The 14,177-nt window shown below is 35.5% G+C and overlaps 1 pseudogene; it reads right to left on the reverse strand.

The window, feature by feature from the left end:
- Positions 1 to 502: 502 nt before the first annotated feature.
- On the reverse strand, positions 503 to 1,474 carry LOC114115231 (protein-L-isoaspartate O-methyltransferase domain-containing protein 1-like; annotated as a pseudogene).
- Between the last annotated feature and the right edge of the window lie 12,703 nt (positions 1,475 to 14,177).

Consider the following 14,177-nt stretch of genomic DNA (forward strand, 5'->3'; position numbering starts at 1 on the left):
ACATAAATTTGAGCAAGCTCCAGGATTTGGTGATAGACAGGGAGGTCTGGTGTCCTGCAGTCCATGGGGTCACAAAGAGTCGGACATGAATTGAGGGACTGAACTGAAATTTTTAATGGAGGAAGTGCAAGCACCTGCAATTCAAACCAGATTATATATGATTAACAGTTATGCAACCTTGTATAAAATTAAGTCTAACTCTTACCGAAGAGGATTTATATTACACAAAGTCTGGGCTCTTGTTGCATTCAACTCTTAAAGTCATTCTGAGTTAAAACAGCCATTTTCCCCAAGACTTAAATGGAAATATATTTTATAAAAGGGATTATTTTTAATCTCTGAATGCATAATTTAAAATACTAAAACAGAAACAAGATACATTTTCTTCACCATAAATTCACTCTGATTAAAGAAAGAATTCTCTGTCTTAAACTCCTCACAAATGCCACATTCTAAAGACTAGAGGAATTATAGGTAGGCATTCTTTTCTTTCTGCTCTAAGCTATTTTTCTCTAAAATATGTGAAGTAAATTTTTAAAGATTCAGAGAAGTGGAGTTTCATATCTTTTTTTTTTTTTCAGTAAATTCTGAGATGACTCTTAACTTCTTTGTGGTCTTCCTCTTCCTTTTCTTTCTCTTCTATTTTTCTCATCCTCCTCACTGTCTAGAGGCTGAGGAATAAGCTGATTACCGACAAATTCGTAAGTGTTAATTCTCTGTTTAACATTCTTTCTTTAGGTTGGAGCCCTTTAAGGAACCCCCTTGGCCTATATCTCGTTATGTATGAAATATATGTGTTCATTAATATAAATAGGAGCAAGTGCTATAGATTCTCGATAGCATTGATGGGTGGGCTGGGAGGAGTGCCCCATAAACTCTGATTGGCCAATATCTTCTTATTTGATTGCACAGGTAAGTGGAACAGATGCAACAAGGTTATTTTTACTTTTCCAGTATTTTACAGTGCTCATAGCATGTGTTAACTGATCTACTACCAGCATGACTACAATGCCTCCTGGTTTTAGTAATACTTTCATGTAGTTCTCATAGTATTTCTGGACTCCAGCTCCACAATAATCTTAAAAAACTGATGACCATTAGATGCTTTCCAGGGGCAACTACCAACCACAAATGCAGGCTTACAGAACTCAAATCCTAGCAGTACTTCTCTTTATAGGTGCATGTAGGAATATCTTCCTCTTGAGACAGACAAATGATTTACTTCACAGAAGAAACTGTGCTAACTTGCTCATATAATTATTCTGATAAACTGCTAGATCATCAGGCTGACCTAGCCATGCCTTGCAACTTTCCTTTCAGAGGGATAATACAGGATTAGAAGCTAATTATCAAAGCTATCACTATTTTTGATCAAGCTCCCCAGGTTTTCCTTGTCACATTTCACCACGTATGAATGAAGCTCAATCCCATAATTTGTTGTCCACAAATCTTTTCTACACGAAAGCCAGCTCATGTTTGAGAGACTGAATTTGTTTCAGCTGAACTCATGAAATTTGTTTACTCTGAAAAATACTGCACTGCACTGCGGCGCGGCCATCAGTCGACCAGCCGCAAGGGGGCGAAGGTGGGACGCTAGGCTCGGTCGATGCGTGGCCGCCACCGCCTCCGCCACTGAAGGTTGGTATTTTTATACTTCGCTGCTAAAAAATGGGTCATGTGCATTCATGTTTTGAACCATATTCATCTTATTGACGTGTAATATCAAGAATAGGGTAAATTCAGATTAGAAAATGATAAATGAATATTTTTAAAAGTAATAAATAATGATAGTGTTCTTTAGAACACCCATTTGGTTTAGTGTGTAAAAAACCAAGGCTAAGAAAATTAAAAACCTACTAGAGCTTTATCTACAAATTGAAAACATTTAAAACCATTTTAAAAAATTGAAAAAAATTAAATCATATTGTCTGTAATTAACGGACAACACCCCCTTATCAACCCCTCTGCAGCTAGGAGAGTTTCCCAATCATAACTGACTGTAATGGGACATAAGCTGACTTGGTCTGAACAGGAGCAATCCAAAGCAAGACAGGGAAAATTATACAGTCAAGTCCCCTGTGCTGTTAGAAAGAGCTATCATTATAATAAAGTAGAATACTACATTTTTAACATACCCAAAGGCTTTCTCCTACCAAGTGTTAGTGTTCTCATTATTTTCCATATTAAAAAAAAAAAAACAGAAAACAACCTCCAAAATATGGTATGAAGAACTAACAGTAAGAAGGACAGGGGGCATTGGAATAAATTATGAAGTCTGTGGTCAAGATTTTTACTCTTTAAATGTTCATTTTCTTTCTCAAACTCTCCCTGTATCTCTTTCACTCTCTTTCATTTTCATGAACTTGATTTGAATGTTTCTGTCTGTAAAAGGAGAGGAAAAAAAATCAGCTTTCAATTACACCAAAGCCTGAAGACAGCTATTAAACTGCTCTACCTGTGTCCATTATAAATTCAGTCTCTCCCTTCAGCAGATTTCAGTCAATCTTTTATATACTTTATTAAGTGGTGATTTATTAAGATGGTATATATCATTTCTTATCCATAGTATCTATTTTCCAGATATTGTTCAAAATCTCTAGTTCTCTTCTTCATTAAAGACTCATATCCATGTCAGTTATCATTTTTTTTCTTCATTTATCAACACAAATGGTAAGTAACATAGTCCTACTTGCCCCACTCTCCTAAACCAAAATCTTCCATCAAGCTCTGTTGCCCTCTTGAACTACTTTTCTATTTCTTTTTCTTCTTTCATTATCAGGGTTTCTAATAAAAATGTGCTTCAATAAACTAATAGCTAACATTTACTTGAGTACTTATGAACCTGGAATTATGCTAAGAACTTTTATACATATCATTTGATTTAGTCCTCATTATCAGCTTTAAAATTGCAATTATAGATATTCTACATATCAGAAACCAAGGCACAGAGGATGTAAATAATCATCTTAAAGTTTCACTTTTAGTTGATGCTGATACTGGGATTCTAACCAAACTCTGATTCTGGAGACTGACTTATGGATCAATTTTCAAATTTAGTTTTACTGCACATTCTATGGTTAATGAATTTTCATTCCTTTTTTAATAGACACACAATGGAAAGCAACGTTTTTAAATTCCAGTGTAGAGAAAGAAAAATAATTTTCCTTAAATCCTTTGAAGTCTTATCTGAGACCCTGTAATAAAATTCCTATTAACAAAAGAAAAAACAAGCTCATTATTACATATACCCCATATATATATGAAAGTTTCCAAGGGAAAAATGAGTAACTCCTTGAGGTAGCTTAGAACTCAGAATTATATATCACCATAAGAAGGAAGAGGAGAGGAGCTGTAGACTATTCGTCTGGGTAGGATGTACACTTCTTTTCTCCTCTTCTATGAAAAATCTAATCTTGACTGGTTAAGGAAACTTCCAGGGAGAGGGGAATGACATTTGAATTGCTGTTTTGCATCAATTTATAAGCAGATAAGGTCATCCTAAGGTTAAGCTTCTCTCTGTATTTACTGTTTTTTTCAAGTGCCTATATCTCAAAAAAAAAAAAAAATCAATATGTCAAAGCCACATGTCTAAGGGTAGCATGATCTGAACACCTAAAATCATAGGTGTTTTGGGGTCACATAATCTGCCGCCTTTAACCAGTAAATGTCTTCAAGATGAATTCAGTAAAATTTTGCCATTATGCATCCTAGCTCAAATTTTTGTATCCTTGACCAAGTTTTTCCTTCTTGGCATTTCGTGTTTCTGATAATTCTTCTAACATTAAGTGTGCTGATGCTAAGTATCCTTAAATAAGGATTGTTTCCTTCCCCTCAGGTTCCTTTCTCTTTCTACTTATTTCTCTTCTTCAGACTACACTTAAAAAAAAATCCCCATTTTTCTCTATGCATTTGAGCTTGTGATTTCATTGGCATTTCTGATTCAAAATTACTTACATGTGCTAATCCTCAAAATTATTTGTCAAGCTCTTATAGATTTTCTGAGCCTTAATATGCTATTAGTTTAGCTTTGTTGAACATTTGTAACACAGAGTAAGTCCACTGCTCTTCAGTTGCTGAGTTATATCTGACTCTTTGTGACTGCTTGGACTGCAGCACACCAGGCCCCTCTGTACTCCAAAGTACAGAGTTTGCAGAGTTTGCTTCTAATTCATGTCCATTGAGTTGATGATGCTAACTAACCATCTCATCCTCTGGTGTCCCCTTCTCCTTTTGCCTCAAGATTTTCCAGTATCATGGTCTTTTGCAATGAGTCAGCTCTTCTTATCATGTGGCCCAAGTATTGGAACGTCAGCATCAGTCCTTCCAATGATTATTCAAGGCTGATTTCCTTTAGGATTGACTAATGTCTCTGCACTTTAATACACTGCCTAGCTTTGTTATAGCTTTCCTTCCAAGGAGCAAGTGTCTTTTAATTTCATGGCTGTGGTCACTGTCCATAGTAATTTTGGAACCCAAGAAAATACAATGTCACTGCTTCCACTTTTTATCCCTCTATTTGCCATAAAGAAATGGAACTGGATGCCATGATCTTAGTTTTTTGGTTTATTTTTTTGACATTGAGTTTCAAGTCAGCTTTGTCACTCTCCTCTCTCATCCTCATCAAGAGGCTATTTAGTTCTTCTTCACTTTCTGCCATTAGAGTGATATCATCTGCATATCTGAGGTTATTAATATTTTCCCCAGCAATCTTGATTCCAGTTTGTGATTTATCCAGCCTAACATTTAACATGATATACTCTACATATAAACTAAATAAGCAAGGTGACAATAGATAGCCTTGATGTACTCCTTACCCAGTTTTGAACCAGTTCATTGTTCCATGTCCAGTTCTAACTGTTGTTTGTTGACCTGAATACGGGTTTCCAAAAAGATAGGTAAGGTGGTCTGGTACTCTCATCTCTTTAAGAATTTTCCAGTTTGTTGTGATCCATATAGTCAAAGGTGTTAGTGTAGTCGGTGAAGCAGAAGTAGATGTTTTTCCGGAATCCCCTTTCTTTTTCTATGATCCAATGAATGTTGATTATTTGATTTCTGGTTCCTCTGCCTTTTCTAAACCTTGCTTATACACCTGAAAATTCTCAGTTCACATACTACTGAAGCCTAGCTTGAAGGATTTTGAGCATTATCTTGCTAGCATGTGAAGTAAAACAATTATACAATGGTTTCAACATTCTTTGGCATTGCCCTTCTTTGTTCTTGAAATGAAAAATGACCTTATCCAGTCCTGTGGCCACTGCTGTAGGTCTGAGAGTTTCCTAGATGCACCATGGTCAATCTTGTCTACTTGCCTTTTCCTTTGCCTCAATCAACTCTGCTTTCCTGGCTAATTTCAAATTATTTTCAAGAATCAACTTTAAATGAATGTCTATCATTAGGCATTCTTTCATGCCTAACTCTCTGTGTCAAGGCCTCTTTCGGTCCAACAATATTTCCCCTTGATTCTTACTAATAAAAGCCCTGTTTTTCTGTGTGCAAATACCTCCCAGAATACAGTAGATTCCCCTAGATCCTTTCAATTCAGGGGAGCTCACTTGCTGCTGATGCTACTGCTAAGTTGCTTCAGTCGTGTCCAACTCTGTGAGACCCCATAGACGGCAGGCCACTAGGCTCCTCTGTCCCTGGGATTCTCCAGGCAAGAATACTGGAGTGGGTTGCCATTTCCTTCTCCAATGCACGAAAGTGAAAAGTGAAAATGAAGTCGCTCAGTCGTGCCCTACTCTTAGTGACCCCATGGACTGCAGCCTACCAGGCTCCTCCGTCCATGGGATTTTCCAGGCAAGAGTACTGGAGCGGGTTGCCATTGCATCTGATGCTATTTGAATTAAAAATATGCAAGCAGTCGTGTGAGTTCTTCAAAATATCTTTCAGTGTACTCTTCACAAATCTTTAAATTTGGACTAGTCCCTCTTAGTAAATTTATCCTTATTTTTGGCTAAAAAGCAGTCATGAAGTCTAGAAACTGAGCAGCCATGGGTCATGAGGCAGCAGCCAAAATGACAGACAAGCAAACCTTGCGTCACATTCTCTCCATCATCTTACAGGCTTTATTTCCTTGATTTGTGACATTGTCTAACAGATTGAATCAGCTAGAGTAAGCCTATGATGCCACGGAGTGATCCAAGAGTAGTCAAGGCTATGGTTTTTCCAATGGTCATGTATGGATGTGAGAATTGGACTGTGAAGAAGGCTGAGAGTAGAAGAACTAATGCTTTTGAACTGTGGTGTTGGAGAAGACTCTTGAGAATCCCTTGGACTGCAAGGAGATCCAACCAGTCCATTCTGAAGGAGATCAGCCCTGGGATTTCTTTGGAAGGAATGATGCTAAAGCTGAAACTCCAGTACTTTGGCCACCTCATGTGACGAGTTGACTCATTGGAAAAGACTCTGTTGCTGGGAGGGATCGGGGGCAGGAGGAGAAGGGGACGACAGAGGATGAGATGGCTGGATGGTATCACTGACTCGATGGACATGAGTCTGAGTGATCTCTGGGTGTTGGTGATGGACAGGGAGGCCTGGCGTGCTGCTATTCATGGGGTCACAAAGAGTTAGACACGACTGAGTGACTGAACTGAACTGAACTGAAACAACTTAGAAATTTATTTTGCACCCCTCACATAATTCACAATGGCAGTTCAGATCCAGGGCAAACACTGCCTTCAGTGGGTTACCCTAGCATGTAACCTTGAGTAAAATCTAGAATATAACACTATGTGCCATTGCGCATATTTGACCAGTGCAGTCACAACATGCCCATTACCAGGTTTTTCTGCTGCTGCTAAAGCACTTCAGTTGTGTCTGACTCTGTGTGACCCCAAAGATGGCAGCCCACCAGGCTCCCCCGTCCCTGGGATTCTCCAGGCAAGAACACTGGAGTGGGTTGCCATTTCCTTCTCCAATGGAGGAAAGTGAAAAGTGAAAGTGAAGTCGCTCAGTCATGTCCGACTCTTAACGACCCTATGGACTGCAGCCCACCAGGCTCCTCCGTCCATGGGATTTTCCAGACAAGAGTAATGGAGTGGTGACAAGGCCTAATCTCTTCTTTAGCATAATACAAATGCGTCAGATGGCTCTACCTAATTCTAAATAAAATTTAAAAATTCAGGTCCATGTATCCTAAGGAAGAAAGAGGATGGATTTAGGAACCTAGCTAGTGCTGTATGGATTGTGTGATGTATCCTTTGTCTTATTTACAATTTTATTTTTATCTCACTCTAAATATGATTGAGAACTTCATAAAGGCAGAAATTTTTTTAAAGTAGTGTACCTCGTGGCTAGAATACTACCACAAACATAGTATTTAAACAATTGATATCTGCTACATAAATTGATCAATAAATTAATTAATACATTGTCTGCTGCTGCTGCTAAGTCACTTCAGTCACGTCTGACTCTATGCGACCCCCTGGACAGCAGCACACCAGGCTTCTCTGTCCACGGGATTCTCTAGGCAGGAATACTGGAGTGGGTTGCCATTTCCTTCTCCAATACATTGTCTAGCTTTGCCGATGTTTCAGACATCTACATACTGGAATTTAGATGTAGTAAGTTCCGGTTTTAGAGTCTTAAGACAATGGGTGGACTAATAAAAGTCACTTTAGACATCTTAGAAATGTTTTTGTGTTATGAGCTCTCTTTTGGTTGATGCCATATGAAATTAATTGTCTTCTTAGAACATCCTGAAAAAACTTTTGATGGCATTAAAATTCAGTTATTTTGATATATCCATTAGAAACATCCTTTTAAATTGCATTATAATCTGGAAACATATTTTAATTAAATGAAAAATGTTTCATTGTGTTCTTAATTTAAACTATCCAGAAAAAAATGCTTAGACATTAAACTGCTAATGCTTTGTTTCCCAGAATTGCTATTATTATTTATTATTAGAGTAGACCGTCAGTAATTTACACTAATAACTGAGAGACTCACCAGAGATTACTGAATTTGGTAAATTAGTTAGTGAAAAAATAAATATGAAAAACATCAACACTGCAGTACCGCAAAATGTGCTTTATTCATTATTTTGATAAGTGTAGTTTAATTATAATTAGCTATGGTAATGTTTCACAGTATGCTAATAAACACATTGCCATATTTTATGAAATTAATGAAATCTTAGAAGAAAAAATGTTTGCTAAACTAGTACCAGTTTTTGGAGAAAAGTATAAATCTGTGATTTAGTATATTTTGTATTATTTTTAGTCCAGAAAAAAAATATATCTTATATGTGATGTTGTTTTGGTCATTCCGACTGCTTGCCATCTGTATCCTTTACTAGAAAATGAAGTTCATGGGAGTAGAGCTGCTTTGATTCATACACATTGAACATGTTATGCACAGATATGTATTAAGTATATATTGTATATGTATTTAAATTTATAAATGGAAAGATTTCGCTGCAAATTTGGTAGCCCTAATAACTTTTAATATATATTCTGATCTTTGATCACCTGTACTTTTAGAAGTCATAGGGGAAACTTAAATGTTTATTTCCATTATTTGTGATCTCTGTTCGCTTATTTTTTAATGTCAAGACACATATTTAAAAATACTAAAATATTTGACTTTATACAAAATATAAATGAAATAAAATATCAAGTAAAAATGATAAAATAAGCAATGAAATCTTTGTAACATATGTAGCAATGAATTGATGTAGAATGTAATGATCTCCTGTAATCAAAGAGAAAGATAATGAAAAAGAAAAAAAAAATCCCAAAATATTAACAATAAATGCACAGAAATATTAGTGGAAAGTTAACTAAGTTTTTTCATATTGTAGCTTTAAATGTTTTCAATATAAAACAAAAATAATTACCTTTATCCCCCAAAATAGCAAAAATAAAACAAAATGAAAACAATAGTATTAGATAAGATAAAGAGAAATGAGAATTTTTATCTGTTTGGGAAATTCATTAATTTTAGGATACTTTAGAATATCTATTTATAATTTAATATACATATACTTTTGATTAGTAGTTTTGCTTTTAAAAATGATACTGCCAAACTTTAGTGTTTATGCCTAAAACCTATTCATACAAAGGTGTTTATATTGTGTATTAGAGCAAAATAATGAAAACAATTTAGATGCTCATCAGTTAGTACATGTTTTTAAACTATTCTTCTAGTTTTATTGAGATTTAATTAAAATATGATATTGTGTAAGGTTAAAGTGTACAACAATGTGTTGATTAATCTGTTGCAAAATGATTACTACCATAGTATTACCTATCACCTCCTCTTGTCACAGAGTTACCATTTGTGTGTGTTTGTGTGTGTTGGGAACATTTAAGATCTACTCTCTTAGCAAGTAAATGTTTAATTATGGCATATCCAACATTACAATGTATGGTGCACTGTGCCTATTCAATAAGAGTCGGTGATTACTATTAATCGGTAAAATGTTCCAATTTAGTCTAACATAAGCTATCAAATTTTTTTGTTTGCTATTTATAAACATGAGGTTGTATGAAAGTTCAAAATCTTTCTCTATTGAAACAATTCCTGAGTAGATTTATACATTAAATGTGAACACAAAATTCTACAAGGCTTTTTTTGTAAAAATTGGCAAGCTGATTCTGAAATCTGTATAGAAATGAAAATTACTGAAATAGCCCAACAACTTTGAAAAGGGATCAAGGTTAGAAGGATTTATATTACCCAATTTTAGCACTTATTATAAAACGATAATATTGAAGCACAGTGACAGACAAATAAATGGAAGTGATTCTAAAAATAGATTTACATGTAGATAGTCATTTGATTGTTGACAAAAGTTCAAAAGCAATTGAATGGATAAAGGATCGTCTTCAAAAATGATACTAAAACAATTGAATAGTCATATACTGCCAAAAAAGAAATCTTCAATCTACACTTCATATTGTATAAACATTAAATGTTAGGCTATCCCTCAATAAATTGAAAACATTTATTATGTAAAAGCCCTAATGTGGAATCTTTATTATTATTTTGTTACTGAGGTGTTCCAATGGATACACTGGGGAAAAAGAAAGGCAAAATTCTCCACAATTTTATTTTCCTTTTATTATTATTATTACTGAAGCCTGAGAGAAGAATAGTTTCAGAAATTGAGAGCAGGGCCCTGATCACTGCAGAACTGGCAGGGAGAAAACAAACAATTTCAATTGCATTCAGTTCAGTTCAGTTCAGTTCAGTCATTCAGTCATGTCCAACTCTTTGTGACTCCATGAATTGCAGCACGCCAGGCCTCCCTGTCCATCACCAACTCCCGGAGTTCACCCAAACTCTTGTCAGTCGAGTCGGTGATGCCATCCAGCCATCTCATCCATTCTTGACACGTTTTCCTCCTGCCCCCAATCCCTCCCAGCATCAGAGTCTTTTCCAATGAGTCAACTCTTTGCGTGAGGTGGCCAAAGTATTGGCGTTTCAGCTTTAGCATCAGTCCTTCTAAAGAACACTCAGGATTGATCTCCTTTAGAATGGATTGGTTGGATCTCTTTGCAGTCCAAGGGACTCTCAAGGGTCTTCTCCAACACCACAGTTCAAAAGCATCAATTCTTCAACACTCAGCTTTCTTCACAGTCCAACTCTCACATCCATACATGACCACTGGAAAAATCATAGCCTTGACTAGACGGACCTTTGTTGGCAAAGGAATGTCTCTGGCTTTTCAATATGCTATCTAGATTAGTCATAACTTTTCTTCCAAGGAGTAAGCATCTTTTAATTTCATGGCTGCAGTCACCATCTGCAGTGATTTTGGAGACCCAAAAAATAAAGTCTGACACTGTTTCCACTGTTTCCCTATCTATTTCCCATGAAGTGATGGGACTAGATGCCATGATCTTCCTTTTCTGAATGTTGAGCTTTAAGCCAACTTTTTCACTCTCCTCTTTCACTTTCATCAAAAGGCTCTTTAGTTCCTCTTCACTTTCTGCCATAAGGGTGGTGTCATCTGCATTTCTGAGGTTATTGATATTTCTCCTGTCAATCTTGATTGTAGCTGTGCTTCTGCCACCCCAGCATTTCTCATGATGTCCTCTGCATATAAGTACTAGCAGGGTGACAATATACAGCCTTGACGTACTCCTTTTCCTGTTTGGAACCAGTCTGTTACATTAGCCATACCAAAGATTACTAAAGGACTCTTTGAACTTGTAAAAGTGATTGTTTGAACATCAAATACTGTTCTCAGTTATAACTAAGACACAGTAGGGAACATAGCTGACTGTTTACATGGCCACATAGTGGGAACTCTTCTGTTATAAGAACCTAGTTATAAAAACTTACAGAAACTTTTTTTTTTTAACTGCAGAAGATGCAGCTAATTTAGAAATGGCAGTCAAGTTCCAAAATAAAAGTACACTCTTGTTGAAGAATGCAAGTCAGCAGCTTGAACTCAAAATTTACAAGCGGTGGCAACTGAAAGCAACTCTGTAAGATGACAAGATATGTAAACAGGTGTGAACTGTGTCACAAGTCTCCATACTTCTCTAGCAAAAGCATGTTTCTGTGAGACCGTGCAGTTTTACCACCGGGACTGAAAGAGGTTACAGGTGTCAGTTAAAGAAAAAGACAGACTTTGACACTTCTGAAAATAATTCCAAGGAAGTATACTGCACAGATTTTCTCCTCTCATTCCCCATTGCTTCTTGCCTCTGAAAGTGAAATAAAATTATACATTATGAAGATGTTTATGTAACATAGCTAAAGATGCTTATGTAACGTAGCTAAAGATGCTTGAATCTGTAGCCCAGATTTAAAATATTTAGTTATTGGTTTATTTTCTATTTACTGAGTGTTAGGAGGAACTAATATTTGTATGTTTACACTTTGAAATAGAAAAGACTCTTTCTTGGACCTCCATACTGTGTAGGCTTCAAAAGTCTAGGAAAGCTAACATTTTTTGATTCCCTATATACATTAAAAACTCAGAAAGTACCTCTATTTTATTCACATTTTACCACTTCATCTACACTCCTTTTTCACATTAGCAACATTTCAGCAATATTGTCATTCTATTGAAGAACAGTTCATAAAACATAAATATAAACATAATAAACAGAAAAAATAATATTTCCTGAAGTTTAAAACATTCAAACATAAAATAATCTGTATTTCAGAACCAATTTATTTGAAATATTCTTTCAAAGATAAAAATTTCAGCAATATAATAAACATCCTTTGAGGTTAAAATAATGCTTGATTGCAAATTTTCACCATTCCTGGCCACTGTTTTCTACCAGTCAGAAAGTCGCTTAATGTTTTCTTAAAATTCTTTGGTACCTGGCTTTATGGTCTTTCCCATTACCTCAATTCTTACCATCACCCGTGACAACAATTAAGGGTTTTTCTGTTAACCTATCTTCATCTATCTTACCTTTTAAAATGGAAATTTGGACATCATAGTTAATGATGAAAATCTTTCATTTTTCTCTTTGCTTCATGTGTTACTCCTAGCCTAGTGTATCTTTGGCATAAGCAGAAATTTCTTTACCTGACTTCTCTTTATTTATTATTATTATTATTATTATTATTATGTTTTACTTTATCCTTTTTGTGACTTCTTTCTGGCTTTCATTTGGTCTCTATTAATCCTGGATGCTTTGGTCACTCCCTTACATATCTTCAAGTCTTTTTTCATTGTTTCTCAATCACTGTTAGTCCACAGAAATTTTGTTTGGAATTCTTTTTCCTGCATTATTTCCTCCCGTATTTGACATCCTGTTACAGCCAGCACAAAATAAACACATAATCTTGAATACCACCATTAGAAGCAATTCATTGTTTCCTAGCTTTAAATCCATCGTTTCTAAGCCTTAAAATCTTTCATGGATTTATTTCATGTTCTCCCACTCAACTACCTCTCTTATTCTTCACAGAAGAGTTGTATACCTTCCCCACTCTCCTCAAATTCCTTTTCCCACTGAACTGTGCTCAATCTCAGTATAAAATCTCTACAATTTCCTAGTACTCAATGTGTTGAACAATCTACTAAGCCCTCTATAAATATCACCTCGTTTCATCCTCTCAATAGTCTGCTGAAGAGGCTTTATTATTATCACTGTACTGAGAGTAAACTGAAGATGAGAATGATAGAGTAATGTCAAGCTTCTATAATGAATGATAGTTGAAGCTTGAATTTGAACTTGCAACCTCTTGATCTTAAATGCCTCCTTCAGCAGAAAAAATAAACTTGCCCTGTTCCTTACTGAGAATTGAGAATCCATTAGATGAGAATTGTCTTCTGCATTTCCATTTTAAATGCATTTGGTGGTTTATATTTTCCACTTTCTCACTTTGATATTGTCAAACTCTTCTACTTTTTGAGTTAATGAGAACCTAACATTACCCTCTTCTGCCTATATAAAAGATGCTTCTTTTTTGTATAATCCACTTTCTCATCTATGGCTTCAGTGATAGGAATCATTTTTTTTTCTATTTAATTCCATAACATCTATTGTGAATGTTGAGTTTTGCTTTTACACACACATGTATAAGTTCATATACACCCAAAGATCTACTGAATCTGCCTTAAGTAATATAATGCTTGTGTCTAACTACCCAGTTAATCAGTAAATTCACACCCTTTTATTTATCGTTCACACTGCAATTTCAACTTTTGAAAATACTGTCAAGACAGTGTATTTGAGCTATACTGAAGCACCAGGATTCTTTGAGGGTCTCTCTTAATCTTCATATTCACATCATCCAAGCCAGGATTGTCCTACAGAGATTTCTCTATTGATAGTTATGTTCTATGTCTGTGTTATTTAAATATGGTAAGTATTAACTGCATATAGATATTGAGCCCTTGGAATGTGGTTAATGTGTCTGAGGCACTGAATTTTTAATTTGTTTGATTTTAATTAATTTAAGATTAAACAGCCACACATCACTAGTAGTTACATATTGGACAGTACACAGCTCAGCTTCTAAGCATCAGACTTCTTAGGGCTGGAAATCACTAGAACTTGAGTTGCTATAATTTGATTCAACTGAACTATAATTAAAAATACATTTATCAATCCTCCTTTGAATATTCAGCATTGTGCTTGCAGCTGCAAAACAAAGATGAAAGCATGGAAAAATTTAACTCTACCTTTAAGGAACTGGGACTATAGTTTGTGGCCAAATCCAGTCTGTCACCTCATCATGCAAATAAAATATTGCTG

This window comes from Ovis aries, chromosome 6 (assembly GCF_016772045.2).
Source record: "Ovis aries strain OAR_USU_Benz2616 breed Rambouillet chromosome 6, ARS-UI_Ramb_v3.0, whole genome shotgun sequence".
In the NCBI taxonomy this organism is placed as follows: domain Eukaryota; kingdom Metazoa; phylum Chordata; class Mammalia; order Artiodactyla; family Bovidae; genus Ovis; species Ovis aries.